Source organism: Pezoporus flaviventris, unplaced genomic scaffold, assembly GCF_033815535.1.
Source record: "Pezoporus flaviventris isolate CSIRO_AGI_PZ_B2104156 unplaced genomic scaffold, CSIRO_AGI_Pfla_v1 ptg000001l, whole genome shotgun sequence".
Lineage (NCBI taxonomy): Eukaryota > Metazoa > Chordata > Aves > Psittaciformes > Psittacidae > Pezoporus > Pezoporus flaviventris.
Genome location: NW_026892549.1, coordinates 50,805,675 through 50,820,069, shown reverse-complemented (window position 1 = coordinate 50,820,069; position 14,395 = coordinate 50,805,675). Strand labels below are relative to the sequence as shown.

Below are 14,395 nucleotides of genomic sequence, written 5' to 3'. Positions count from 1 at the left end.
TCACTCGTTACTTGGGTCAGTTTCTTTTCTTTGGTTAGTTTCTGAAGGCTGAGGGTGAAGTGTGCAGGCGGTAAGATTAACACCGTGTTAAGCCGCACGGGGAGGGGGGTAAGAATCCCTCACAGCTCACGGGACGGGAGGACTATGCGTGGAGGGGACCGGCACTGGCACCGGGCAGGACTGCGGGGCTGGGCTCCACCCAGGGGAGCCCGGGCAGCCCCGGGCGCAGGGAGCGGGGCCCGCCGGGCGGCGCTGCGGAGCCGGGTCCGGGACCGGGTCCGGGGCTGGCGGCGGCGCCTCCGCCCCTGCCGTGTGCGGCGGGGAGGGGCCGGGGCTGTGCCCCGCTCCTCGCCGCCTCGACAGGGCAGCGTCTGCCGGCGGATCGGGGCGGGAGGCGGCTGCCTCGGCACGGCGGGCAGCGCCCTTGGGCGGCACAGGTATGGCTCCCCCGGCACCCACCCCTTGCCCGCATCGTCGGACCGGGCCCCTTTGTCCGGCGGGTCCGGCGGGTTGCGGGGCTGCGGAGCGGGACGGGACCCGGGGGGTGGGTCGGTGTCGGTGCTGCAGAGCTCTTGGGTTAACGGGGGTTCGGCGCCGCGTCCTTTGCAGTTAGGGGCGGTGGTGCCGGAGTGCTGGTGCCGAGCACGGGAACCCCGGCGCGTTCTGGGCGCCCCTTCCCGGGACAAACTGCGGCTTTGGGACGATGTACGGGCGCTGTGGCTTCGCTTAGCATCTGCTGAATGGCTGTGGGCTCTAGGCGTCTTATTGTAGGCATGAATGCTGGTGTGCACACACGCGGAGATGGTCCGGATCTTACCCTTTAAAACAAGGATGTGTGTGTGTGTGCATGCTTTTTCTGGAAAGAAAGGGACTGTGGCATCTGTTTCTTCTTGTCTGAAATAATTACCGTGTGTGCGCGGCTTTGCTTAATTCAAAAGTGCGGGCTCGGGTATGGGGAGAGGGGAGGACCGTGGGAAGAATGCTGGTAGCTCGGAGCAGGATGGTGAATTCTGCCGTCGAGTAACTCTGGGAGGAGAGACTTGAGGAAGGGCTTTCCAGGGCAGGGTCGTTGTCCCAGAGAGCTTCCCTGAGGGGACACTTGCTGTAGCCTCCGAAGTAAGACCGTCTGTGTGCACTTAGGGAGGCTGAGGCTGCCGGGATTCGGTGCAGGACATCTGCTGCCGCTGTGTTTTGGGAAGGGCATCCCTTTGTTCCTCGCAGCGGCCAGACTCCCTGTGCAACACAATGGCCATCCCGGCAGGGCCACAGGCAGCGGGGCGGGTGGTACTGTCACAAAGTGCATATAGGTGCAGCGTGCATTTCTCTTGCCCATGGTACCTATGTGCTCGAACCTCCGTGCACACACGTGCTGTTTGTTTTTTTGAGTAATCGAAACATTTGCAGTTTCAGAGAGTGTGATTACATCAACTGCTATGTATTTAACCTGGACCGCCATCCTAAAGGACAAGCATAATGTTAATGAAATAAAGGATAACTACTGTTATGTTGGAGAAACTAATTAAAACATATCCCGATCAGAAATTACCACTGGAAAATGTGTAAAGGTCAGGAAAAACGGCTGACTTTGCAATTTTTGTGTTGAATCATGAGTTTCCCATATCCGGCTGTCCTATTGTTAATTGTGAATTAAGGCTGGCAACAAGCTGCCCATCCTGGATGAATCATCACTTTGTCAAGCCCTGTGTCAAAAACAAGGCTTTCCCCAAAAGCACGCAGTGTGAGGGAACAGAAATAGTCTGACCCATCTGTTAAAGTAGAGTTCAGGGCTTGGCTGCTTTTAAGCGTATTAAAGGTAACGGTGTTCTTCTCTTCATATGTTTTTGTTTCCAGTTGTCCCATGCTTGAGTCTGAGAGTGTCTCTAATTTAGTGCTTAAAGCAGTGCACTGCCTCTGCCTTGATTCTGTGTGAAGGTGTAATGGTTGGAGCATTCCCGTTATTTCCAGAATAACATACAGTGGTCACCACTCGTGTCAGCGTTTACCCTCATGTGGCACTTACTGGCATGTTAGTTTACCACAAGTTCCCTCCTGTCCTTAGGAAAGAAGATGTTTCTGAAAACACCTACGTGGGGTTAGGGGGTGTATTTTATGTACATCTTAAAAGCTTCATGTGGGCACTGCAAACTGAGTGCTCAGAAAGGTGGAGATGAAAGAACTCCCAAAAGCATCTTAGATCACAGAAACTTGCCTTTTATTCTTTCCTTTTTTGTAAGAGGCCTGTTAAATTGTGTCTGTGGGGAGGATCTCTGAGGAAACAATGCCAGAGGACAAGTAGTTTAGTTTAGCTGTGTGTGTTGGCCCTCTCAAAAGTTGTGCAAGACTAGATGTGATTCCCCTTGGAAGGGAAATGTACATTGCAAGCCTACTGGTGCTAATGGGGGAAGGGAAAATAAAAGTCTGGCAAATGAGAGGAGGAAGTGGGAGAGAGAAATTGGAAAATAAGCAAAGCCATTAATTTTTCCCACTGTAGACTCTTAAGAAACTGCTGGCAATGTACTGGAGATGCTCTGCCTCATGGAAGTGTCATGGACTTGCTTCACATGATCCTCTGAGATCATCTGGTTTCTCTGAGCTCTGTGGGAACAGAAATTCCTTGTGTTGGAGTTTGATCTCATCTTCCTTTGGCGGCAGCAGTACTAGCAGTGGCTTGGGAATCTGGGAGGAAGGTGAAGAAAGCACAAGTGGGATCATTTGGAGAACAGCTTAGTGCTTGTGTAGGCCAATCTGGACGCTGCGTTTCCTCCTTTCACTTGCCCTATGTGGTCAGAGCTGGGACAAGCGCTAACATACCCGCCAAAGTTAAGTGCTCTGTCAGTCTGCTAAGGGTATTTAAGTGCAGCTAACGTGTCAGACCACCGTATAAATCTTACCTTACATTTCTTTTATCGTTCTTACCGTGCTAATGAAGAACAAACTGAAATGGAAAATGGTGACTTGAGTGATGGTGTGCGTCAAGCCTGGGGAATTTCCTGAGTTTGATGAAAGACAAAAAGAAAGGCTTTTTTTTCCTCCCTAATAGCGATTTACTTAGTTATTTTACATTCTCACAGCCTTCTGAGCAGCTTCTCCTGTTTGCTGGGGGAATACTGGCACAGAATAGAGGAAGGCTGCAGTGGTGATGGTCAGCCCTTGAGTCTGTAACCTGATCCACAGCTTTTTCTCTTCAACTGGGAGAGGAAGTAACAGCTCCTGTTACACCCTTATGTAACCTCCCCATTCATATCCTCCAAAAAGGAGGAAATCAGAGCGGAGTTTCTGATATATAAACTAACATCAAGGCACGCTTTGTCATAAAGAAGCAGTAAAGAACAACATTTATCTTTTGTTTTGAAGTTCCTTGGGGAAAAGAAAAAGGTAGAAATAAAAGGTTTTTCTTCTGCACTGATGGAATAGTGGAAGGGGCTGCAACTCTTTGTCATACGCTGTGAGGCAGCTGTTAAGAAGGATACTGGAACTGCAACAAGGGTCTTTTTATGACTCTTTCCTGGTGTGTTTGAGTGTTAGTCTCAAATCGTTCACCCTTTATAGCTGTGCCCCAGTTTGCTTGTAGATTGTGAAAGCTTTGATCGTTTGGTTTGTATGAGTCCAGATTTTGGTGTCTGAACAAAGTGTGGAGACCAGGATCTCCTCTTTCTTGGCTGCTGGACTTAAACTCCATCTCAGGGGAGAATGGTGAAGGAAGGGGAGTTTCTCAACTCTTGCCCAGGTACTTTCACATATATAAACTATGTAAAAGAAGTATAGTAGGTGTTTCCCCCTTTGAATAGGAGAAGTACCTCTGCTCAGTGAGCAAATAAAGGACTTTCAGTGGCCCTGTCTGGGGTTTCCAGGTTCCATACCTCAGTAGGGACACTAACTCATTTCTACAGTTTCTCATCATTTTTGCCTTTGATTTCCTGCCAGGCTGTTTTTTTTTCTCTAACCAAGTGGCCTCTAGTTCTTTACTTACCTCTTAGACCTGCCCCTCATCCTCCAGAAACCACTGGTATATCATGATTGTTGCAATCATACCCTGTATCTGAGAAGCAGGTAACTGTGAAATGTGTGGCTTGATTGTCAGGGACCCATCTGGCCTGTGACAGGCTCTTCTGGAGCAGAGCTTTTGTGTGTGACCATTTCCAGTGATTCCTGCCATTTTTGGTCCTTTGCTCTTTCTTTGAAGAAACCTGTCTTGAAACCAAGCAGTTTATATTGCCTTTTGCTTACCTTTCTTTGAAGTAACTGTAGAGTGTTTGGAGTTGCTGATTTCAGGCAAATATAGCATCCAGCTGCAATCCTAGAACCATCCAAATAGTCCTTTGCCATGAAAAGATCTAGTGGCATAGATTTTAGAGACAACTGTGCAGTCTTTTTGTCTCTCTCAACTCCTTGTTGCTGGGAAATTTCCCATTTGGTACCAGCAAGTAAACTTGTGTCAATTTCTTGTTCTATTTTAAGTCTGCTAGTGAAGTCACTGTGGCGATGGAAGTGTTTGAGTGGGAAAGACTGAAGTTTAAAACTGTAGTTTCAGAGACGAAGAATTATCAAGCCCCCTTTTCAGATGCAAACTCGTTGGGGAGACCTTCTGTGCAGAGATGTATCGGGTATAATTGACCCCGAAGTCAGGATTCTTTCCAGTGGAAAACCTATGCACACACAAGTAACACACACTAATGCTCCAGCCTTTGGATTGAGAGCAATCAAGAGGTGGCCTCTAGCCTAAGCGTCCAGATTTAACATTTCAGCAAACAAGCTGAAGGCCCAAGATAAGGGATCCAAATATCCAGAGTCCCAAGGAGTGAGAAATATTTACTGTCACAAAGATTTTCTCCTTTGCGGGGGAGGGTGTATCATGGGGTTTCAGTAATTGCCTCGTCCCCAACATTGTGCTGCACTGTCTCAGAATTGCTTTGGTGTGGGTGTACTAATAAACTTTGCCTTGTTCTCCCTGTCTTGTAGAGGCAGCAGTCCTTACAGGAGTCTTGTACTAGCAGAAATCCTTATGTTGTTGGGCAAGAGGATGATGGAAAGGAAAGATACCAGGAAGAAAGAAAAAGCATATAGGAAGAGGAAAAAGAGGAGATATGAGAAGGGTTGGTGGGTGCTCTACTGTCAGCATTACATGCTGTAGATTTCTTTATTTTCTAAATACGGGCAGCAAGAAGAGACTCATTTTTCCCTGCTGTCAGCAGAAACCAGTTTTTAAAAGTTTGTGACCACAGCCATGACAGCGTTGGTGCAAGTTTCCTGGGCCCACAAGTATGCTCTGTGTGTGAGTTCTCCAGACTGTCACTCTCTGCTTATCTTTTTCTGTATTTTTCCATGATTTGCGTAGTCTGTATGCTCTAATGTGCTACTGGGGGTACTTTGAATTAGGATTAAGAGTAATTAAACTGCAGGATTTACTATAATGGAAGGAGGTAGAGAGCAGTCGTATCCTGAAATGTTTCTACTCTTTCATATATATTTTCTTTATGGAGTCTGTTCTTCCTCATGTCTACAAGAGCATACTGGTATTTAGGTATCTTTGTAAACACTTGGCCTTAAAGTAACCAGTTTTTATGCACAGTGGAGCATTTGTAAAGTCCTGATGCTGTAGTTTAATCTTTTCCACTGACCTTTGAAAACCTGCACCTCAGAAGTGAAACGAGGAAACTGCTGGGTGAGGAAGTGTTGAATTCTGTGTCTTGGGAAAGCGCAAGCAAAGGAAGTTGCACTTACTCACTGTATTTTAATGCTTTTGTGTTAAAACCATTTGTAGGACAGTTGAGGGTGTCCTTTTAGATCAAAGAGGTATCCTCAAAGTCCTTATTGCATAAGGACTCTTTGGATGGCACTATAATGATAAATTAGTTCTTTTAAGAAGAGCTGTTGAAGGGAGTGAAGTTGGTATAAACCCTCTCCATTGTTCTTCTGCAGAAACAAATAAGCAGCTTAACAGAGAGGCACTGGTGACCCTGTGTGAGAGATGAAGAGGTGCTGTTTCTTCTGGGAGCAGTTAACTGTCCACCAAATAGCTTTGCTAGAGCTTTGTGTTTGAGGGTGGAGAAAAAAACTTTTTCTAGCAGAGCTCATGCTTACCTGATGTGGAAGAAGGAGCATCGGATAACTTGCAGCAGGAATACCAGCTGCTCTACCTTTTCATCAAGAGAGGCTTGGAGAGGTGAGCAGGAAGATGGAAAGGTTGAAAAGCAGATTATTTTGGGGAGTAGTTAAACCTACAAGTTAAACAAGTTAAACATATAGCTAAACCAGTAACCAACTGGTTACTTGAGTGTCTGGAAACCCTCCCTAGTTTTTACAGATGAGGATGGATCTGTGACTGATGGACCAGTCGGGCTTAGTTGTGCAGGGTAAGCTAGGGAAGTGCTGATTCCAGGTGAAACTTGGGAGAAGGACAAAGAGTAGTGGAGGGGGTGAAAATGAAAATGGATCCCTTTCTTTCTGAAGGAATATTCCTGATTGTGGTGAGGAAATATCACTGCCATGATGTACCAGGAATCATCTGGACAGCCTTGGTTAACCCTGCTCAGCAAAGCTGGGCTCAAATAGGAGTGGGAGCAGAAAAGGACTATTGGGATGGTCAAGGGGATGGAGAAGCTGCCAATAGGAAAAGGATCAATACTGGCTGTGCTTTATTCAGAATGAGCACTATAAGATAATCCGCTCTAAATATTTTCCTGTGAGGGAGAAAACACGTTTAAATTTAAAACCAAACCAAAACCTCAGTAGTATTAGCACAAGGAACAAGAAGTGGATATTAATGGACCATGAATAATTGTAGGAAACACTGCCGGACCTATTTCTCATGCAACATTAGAAGGCTGAAAAATCTCACTCTGGAGTAATGCAGTATAGTAATCATGATTGCATGATACAGTGGTTTTGGCTTAGGTCTGGGACATGCAGAACAGATATAGCTACTATTGCCATTGTTCAGTTCACAGATTGTGAGGCTGTGGGAGTTGAAAGGACTCTGGAGATTACCTTCAGTGATCAAAGAGTGCAAGGCTGTGTTAAAGTTCATTCCAGGAGAACATTTTCTGGCAAGCAAGGGTAGAGCTGGAGCTCCTCATACCTAACAGATTTCTGACACGGGGAAAGCTTGCCTGTATCTGATGTGAACAGATCTTTTTGCTTCTTAAAACTGCCAGGTGATAGTTCTCACTGAAACAAAGCGAGGAAAACTCAGTACCTGTAAGCGTATGTTGAATTTGTCTGCTGTGAGATGGGCTTTTTTCCTTCTGTGGGAGGGAGCTGATTTCTACTGATGTTTTAGGAAAGTGTCCCTCTCTAAATGTGTGAAGTGTTACCATTTCATTTGGAAATGCCTCTGTTTATCATGCTAGATGTTAATAAAAACATTGCTGGTTTCTAACTTAATGAACATCTGGACAGGAGTGGCTCCTGTGGCATGAAATGCAGCTTCTTGAACTGCTCCCGTTATCTGAGATATCTCTTAATAAGAGATACACAAAAATAGCTGGAGATACCTTAAATTAAAAATTGATGAGTTTTATCCTGTGATTTCAGGTGTCCTACTGAAAATGACTGTTAAGAATGGAAACGACAAAACTGGATATAGCTCAACACTTAAGAGAAGCAAACATGTCTAAACAGAACATGTAATTTATCTAAGCCTCCTCTGCCCTTTAATAGATGCTTTTTTTAGCTTGGGTTTAGGGCACCTATTGCTTCCTCTTCCTGCAACACTTCCATCCATTTTTTTTTTTTTATCCTCCCTCTCCTTCATTAAAAATGGCAGTGTTTTGCTGAAGAGAAATTGATGTGCAGAATAGACAGCAATGGCTTGTGGGGTGAAACCTTGCACTGTTCTGTTACCCTGGCAGCTAGTCCAGGGAGAAATGGGACTAGTCGAATCTGACTTCCTGCAGGTTTTTCTCTTGTGGTAGATTGACTTGCAAAGAAGCAGTAATTTCCACTTGAAGCTTTTCTGCAGCTAGGGAATTTTGTGGAGCTGTTCTTCTGCAATGGCTCTGTGGTACTTAATAACTGGTTTGCTCTCCTTGCAACCCACGTCTCTGATGGGATGCTTATGCTTAGATCTCCTCTCCTGCCTGCTTTTACATGTGGAAAATTAGGTAATCTGTTGTCCTTTACTCCCGGGTCCTTTGAAATTCAGCATTAGGCATGTATGAGAGTGTAGACATGGAGACCAAGACATGTACAGCCAGTATGATTTGTCTTGTTTTTTTAAAACACTAGGCTATAGACATACCAAAAATATGTACAGATATTACAGGGAGCCCATCAGTGAGATTTCCAGGAGAGGGAAATTGCAACAGGCACCATTCAGGTGGTGTTCAAGTGTCTTTTTTTTCTTCTGTCTTAAATGGAAAAGGAAAGTGAAGGTGACAGTGTTCTCAGCCATGTAAATTTTATCTTCACCCAGATTTTTACTGCTTCGAACAGAATATGGGTGCATGGAAACTTGGACCTTGGTCTGTGGGCAACTCAGTGAGTGTGATGGTGGTGCCAGCTGCTCTAGGAATTCGAGGTGTACTCAGTTATCATGGGTGTCTTGGTGGTGGGTGGTTAGGGGCACCAATGCGTCTTCTGGGATCTGGATTTCCTGATGCTCTTGATTAGCTTTGTGTTTTCTGTGCCTGGTTTAAGTCTGGTTCAGTGACTGCCATGGGGACATTCTGTGGCTGTTTTTCCTTCTGCTGTTGACAGCTGAGTGAAGCTGCAGTGTTACCGGTTCTGTTCTGTCATAGTCTGCATATCTCCAAGGCTTATCACTGACTGCTTAACATGCAATGCACACAAGTATTTGAAGAGAAGATTAGCATGTCCTCTAGTATTTTAACCCTGTAGTATCAAGACGTCTCTTCATACTCACCTCACTGATGCAATATAAATGGATGTTCACTTCAGTTGCCCTGCTGCAAGCAGATTTCTTTCACCTGTGTCAGGGATATGTGGTTTATGTGCTGTCTGAAGGAAAGTGAGCCTTGCTGTCTGCCCACATGCTTGTGTGGATGGGAAGGTAAAAATCCTATTATAATGAGAGTATAAATGAAAGATCTATCTTACAGCTGATTGCTGGATGGCTGCCAGAGGAGTGAAACCTCAGTTGAAAGAAATGTTTAGACTTTGTGAGGGCTGGTTGATTTTAAGTGGTGTTTTGTGAGGATCTTCTACCAGGGGCTCTTTTGAACGCAGGCTCTGGTGTGGTAGCAAGCTACTGGTGTGTGACATATAACAAACAAAGAAGATCCCCCAAAACAAATAAGCACTACCTTGGTTTTTGTGCCCCTGTTCTGCAAGAGCTATGCAAACAACCTTTGGATTGGGCTGGATCCCCAGTAATTGGCAGAAAACTTAAGCGGCAGCTTGAAAGATGAAGGTAATGAGTTTAAAAGGGCAACCCCTGCTTAGAGGAGTTGGGATATCCAGTAGTAAAGGCTAATTTTTGTGGGTTTTTTTGTTGTGTTTTATTTATTTTTTTATTTATTCTTTTTTTAAAGAATGAGGGTGTTTTCTTTGTGTTCATGTTCTGTACTGCCAAAAAATTATGTCTGAAGAGCACTCTCAGTCTGAAATCTAGTCTTTGGTTTAGGGGAAGAAGGCAGGACCTTTGACAACTTCTGGTTTTGCAGTCACATTTCACTAGTTTTCAAAAAGATTCCAGAGAATCTTAGCAAGGTATGTGCCAAAAAGAGACCCCCCTTACTGCTGAGTGATTCATCCCTTTCTGTAAATGGGGACCTGGGGTGGTTATAAAGCTCTGTGGTTAGGCAGTGACTAAGAAAAGCCTAAAAGTAAGAAACCACCATGGATCCTGTTTCTGCTGAGTCAGTGGGAATTTAACCAGAATTTTGGATTGCCAACAGCCTTGTTAGTGAAGAGCTATTGCCGGATGCATTGAGGCTGCCCAAAGTGTTCTCCCCATTAAAAAGAAGTAATTTTTAAGACAGAAAAAAAAAAAAAGGAAAAAAATGAATCAGGCTCCATCAGAAAAGGCTTCCCCACATCTATAATCTTTGAAGCCTGCCAACAGAATCCAAAATGTAAAGGAATTTTTGCAGGTAGAAAATGGAGTATCAAATGTCTTTTAATGATTTTAAGGCTGTGTTTTAGCAGGTGCCTTAGCAACGGTGAAGGACCCAGATGTTTTCCCCCAAACCTGGTGTGACTGTATGACCAACCTAGATGAGGTAAAGCAAGGCTGCAGGTTGACTTAGGAAATAGATCAGCCCCTGAGCGCAATTACTGGTGGCAGTTACTCTGTTGTGGTTGCAAAATAATTACTAGAAGTAATTTGAAAACCTGTACTGCTGGGATTATAAAGCAGAAACAGTAGAATAGATACACCCCATGGTGTCTTACGGCAGGTAACATCCGTGCTAATGTTATTCTAACTAGTATGCAAAAGTAGCAGAAAATAGCCTTAGAGAAATGCTAACACAACTCCTCACTCCTTTGCCCATGCTCATCAATTAGTCTTTTATTAGGGAGGAGGAGGAGGGTGAAGCTGTATCTCCTGCATGCATGGCTCAGGTTATTTTGGCTTTGCGGTGAGGTACCGTGCATTTTTTATGTGGTATGAGAGTGGTGCATAGTCTTGTCATGAAGGATATGAACAGAGACATGGAAGAGGCATTTCACTTTTGTGGGGTTAATGATGATTAATTACTGCTTAATGTAGATTGTAACCAAATTGATGTAAAAATAAGAAACCCAGCCAAAACTCCCAACAACCGCCCCCCAAACCAACCCAAAGATACTCTCCCCCTTAACAAACCCCCCAAACCCTCAAAAAACAACCACCAAAGCTCTCTCCTCTGCATTTGTAAAGGCCTGAGCCCTGTTAATGAAGAAAACTTCAGCCACTGTTTATGTCAGTAGGAGATAATGTCCCAGAGAACAGTCTGTACACCTCCTAGTGAAATCTAATTATTACGCTGTCAGTTATTCTAAACTGGAGCTAAGCCTCTGTTGTTAAACTACTAAAAGATGACATTGCTTCATGTGGCTGCAGCTGTTTGCTGAGCAGTACTTCAAGTGGACTGTTTCTTTCTTGAAAATTACCAAATCTTTAGCTAAATGTGTGGCATTGGGTAGCAAGAGCCAGCGGAGCATTTGTTCCTGCTATGGAATTCTGCCGGACAAATCTTCTGTCGTCTGAATTGCAGTCAGTGGTGCACAACTGTCCTAATCTGATGTTGCTAAAGGGCTGTTCCCATTTAGCTGGTGCTGAATGCAAACATTCCTGCAGTCCAATACAAATATAGCCCATAATGCCACATTTTCATCTGAAATTCACTGAAGCTGTTTGTTGTGAAGTACTCAAGGAATCTAGTGCATGTTTGATGCCTACAGAAAATAAAGAGAAATTGCACAAGGCTCTCAAACAATGCTGATTTCCTGGTAGGTAAAATGTGAGAAATGTTAACTAATTCAGAGCCCCAGATAATAAACCTTTTCCTATTGGAACACACTGATTTGTTCAATAGGACTGTGGGAGCAAAAGGAATTCAGAAGATACTCAGACATCGGCCTTTCCAAGGGGAAAGATGGAGACTCAGAGGGAAGCATTTTAGTTCTTTAAGCTGTTGCAGTATCTATTAACATTCCTTCCTGCAGTCTGTCTCTCAGGTGTCTCAAGTCCACATTCTTGGAGGAAGAAATCATGAGCTGTAACACTGTGCTGCTTTATGGTGCTTGTTTCTTCGCCATGTTTATGGTGGCAGAGCAACTTCTGTGAGCTGGGCAGGAGGAGGGTGCAGGTGTTCCTAACAGGCAGCAGATAGGAAATGCCAGGTACATTGCTCCCCTGTAGCATCCGAAGACTAAAATGTTAGGGGGTCTGGAGGGAAAGCAAAGATTTCCTTTGGATGGTATCAGTGTTTTTTTCATACGTGCTGATGTAGGGAAATCTAGCCATGTGTAACAGTTCAGCACTGTAATAGTTCAGCTGCACAAATGTTCCCAATGAACTTGCACCTTCTGTGCATCAGTCAGAGGCCAGAGATGTGTGGAGGTCACTAGGCAGCAGAAGAGGATGACTCTAAACCCTGCTTCTTGTTAAATTTGTACTAAGGCTTGTCATAAGTGGTACAGGATGGCTGTAGTCCCTTTTGCTTTTGTTTGGTTCATGTAATGACAGGCCCTTCGTAGCTGCTTTTTTGCAGCAGTGGCCTGACAGTGTCTCCGCTCTGTGTGGGTTGATTGCTCCCTGACAGAGAAAAAAGGGAGTGAGTGGGCAAGTGTAATTGCAGCCTGTCGGGGGTTTGGGATCAGAGCTGGAGCATGGAATCAGTTTGAACTCTGCTATTGATTTACTGATAGTGCAGGTTGCCCGTGAAATCTTAGCAAAGAAAAAGGTGGTTATTTTCTACAATGAGTTTGTGGTAGTGAAGCAAAAGGTTTGTTTGTTTGTTTGTTTGTTTTTAATAGTCAAAGCTAGAAGCATATATTGGGTACATCTGTTGTGTCAATTTTGATGGTAGGGAAATTGCCGTTTTGCTACAGTGCCACAAAAGAAAAACAAGCTACCTCTGCAGTGAATGGTAATTCCAATGCAGCAAATGCAAACGTGTGCTAAGGACTGCACATCTGTAGGAAGATGCTGACAGTTGTTGCTGTTTTACTGTATGAGGCTGTTGTGGAAAACCTTGGACAATTCTCTAACATGCTGTATGCCAGTAATGGGGTATTACTTCATTTCCCGCTTAGAGAATGTGGGAACTTAATTGTACAAGGCTTTTGGGGTTTTGACTGTTCTCTGTATCATCTTCTATTTATAGTTTTTGTTAGCTCGTTTCAGGTTGGCCAATGGTGAGGCTGCTCTGGCTGTGGAATAGTGGAATTGTTAATTTGTCATCCTTGTGGCTAAGAGAGACAAGAAAGTCTTAGATTTAGCTGACCTATCTGAATGGCAATCGCAGGCCTTGCAAGTAGTAGATACAACTGTCTGTGTTTCAAAATGCTATGTGTAGTGTGGGAGCGTGTGGATAAAAGCATTTTACAGACTTAGCATGCTCCTCCCGAGCATGTTGTCCAACATAAAAACAGATCAAGCTGTGAAAGATTGCTGAATAATATGTTTTCATTTTTCTGGGAACGGAAATGTGTTGAAAGTTTTCTCACTCCATTGAATTAATGCCTAGATAGGAGACCAAAGTGAGGAAGAACAGATTTGACAAATGGAGAGCAGGGAGATGTTCTGAAATGCTGCCGATGTTTGCTCTGGGGATAAGAAGGGTAAATGTGGGAGAAGACTTAAGTGGGTGTGGAAGAGATCAGGGAATGTTTGAGGAAGAATATGACTGGCAGACTGCAAGTGTTACAAGAATTTTGGGATTTTTGCTGAGCTAATTTGTTGCTATATTAATAATTTGCAGCTGCAATCTTCATACAACACTCGTTTTCCTTGATGTCAACAGAATGAGACATTGCAGTCACAAGAGCAAGGTAGTAGGTAAATCGGGGGAGTACTGCTTATATTTTGAGGCTATTCTTTATTGACTTTCCAGTTTGAAATTACAAATGGAGCCTAACAGCAGTACTTCCATCCACCTTCCCCTATTCAGCAGTCTTTGTTTGAAAATCACTAAAGTTGTCCTTGTTTTAAAGGACACAGCCCGTTCTGGTTCTTTCCTGGAACCTAATTTCCTGTTTGCCAGTGTTTGCTCTCTCACCAGCACAGCTGTGGTTTCAATCCTTACTGATCTCTAATGCACTGAGAGCGTGTTTTGGTCCCATTCCTCTCATACTTCTGGTTCTTGAAATGATTCTTGAGAAACATTCATCTTTTTAAAGGTGCATGGATACAAGCATAGGTAGAAGCCACTTACTTTTATGTCTTACTCTCCAAATGGTGGTGATCACGTTGTCACCAGCATTGGTGGGAAAGGATTTTCAGCTGCAAGGCATCCTTGAGTATATGGCAAATACAAATACTTGGACATGGATTTGGATTCAGTTTCTGAGCTTAGTGGCATATTGCTGAAATCTTGACTAAAGTTTAATCTTGCAATGTAGCAAAGGTTTGTTTTTTATTTTTTTTCTGGTAGTGCTGTTTTTTGAGTTTTTTTTAGCAGCTACTTTTAATAATTGTTATTTGCTGTTTTGAAAGTGCTGTATGTATTCATCTAATAATACTTCTAAGAGATGAAATTCTATTATTGATTAAATTACATCTAGTTGCTTAATGTATGTTTAAACATGGTTGGCTTTTCTTAACAGTGCTTTTTTCCCCACTTCTTATCTCAGATAGACCATCAAATTATCCCACAAGTTTGCTGGATTTCCCTTTTCTGTTTGCTAAGACAGAGCGGGGTTTATGATTGCATTCATAGCACAAAGTGGGGGCTAACAACATTGGTATGGCAGAATACTCTTAAATCGTGCGTCAGTGTATGAGACA

The 14,395-nt window shown here is 44.0% G+C and overlaps 1 protein-coding gene across 3 annotated transcripts in view; it reads left to right on the top strand.

Moving 5' to 3' along the window:
- The first annotated feature begins 322 nt into the window (after window positions 1-322).
- MYO1B (myosin IB) overlaps window positions 323-14,395 on the top strand; it is a 114,089-nt gene continuing 100,016 nt past the window's right edge. For all 3 annotated transcript variants that reach the window (XM_061457340.1, XM_061457332.1, XM_061457323.1), the window contains exon 1: window positions 323-437. The gene's annotated coding sequence lies outside the window, so the exon portion shown is untranslated. The remainder of the gene's footprint in view (window positions 438-14,395) is intronic.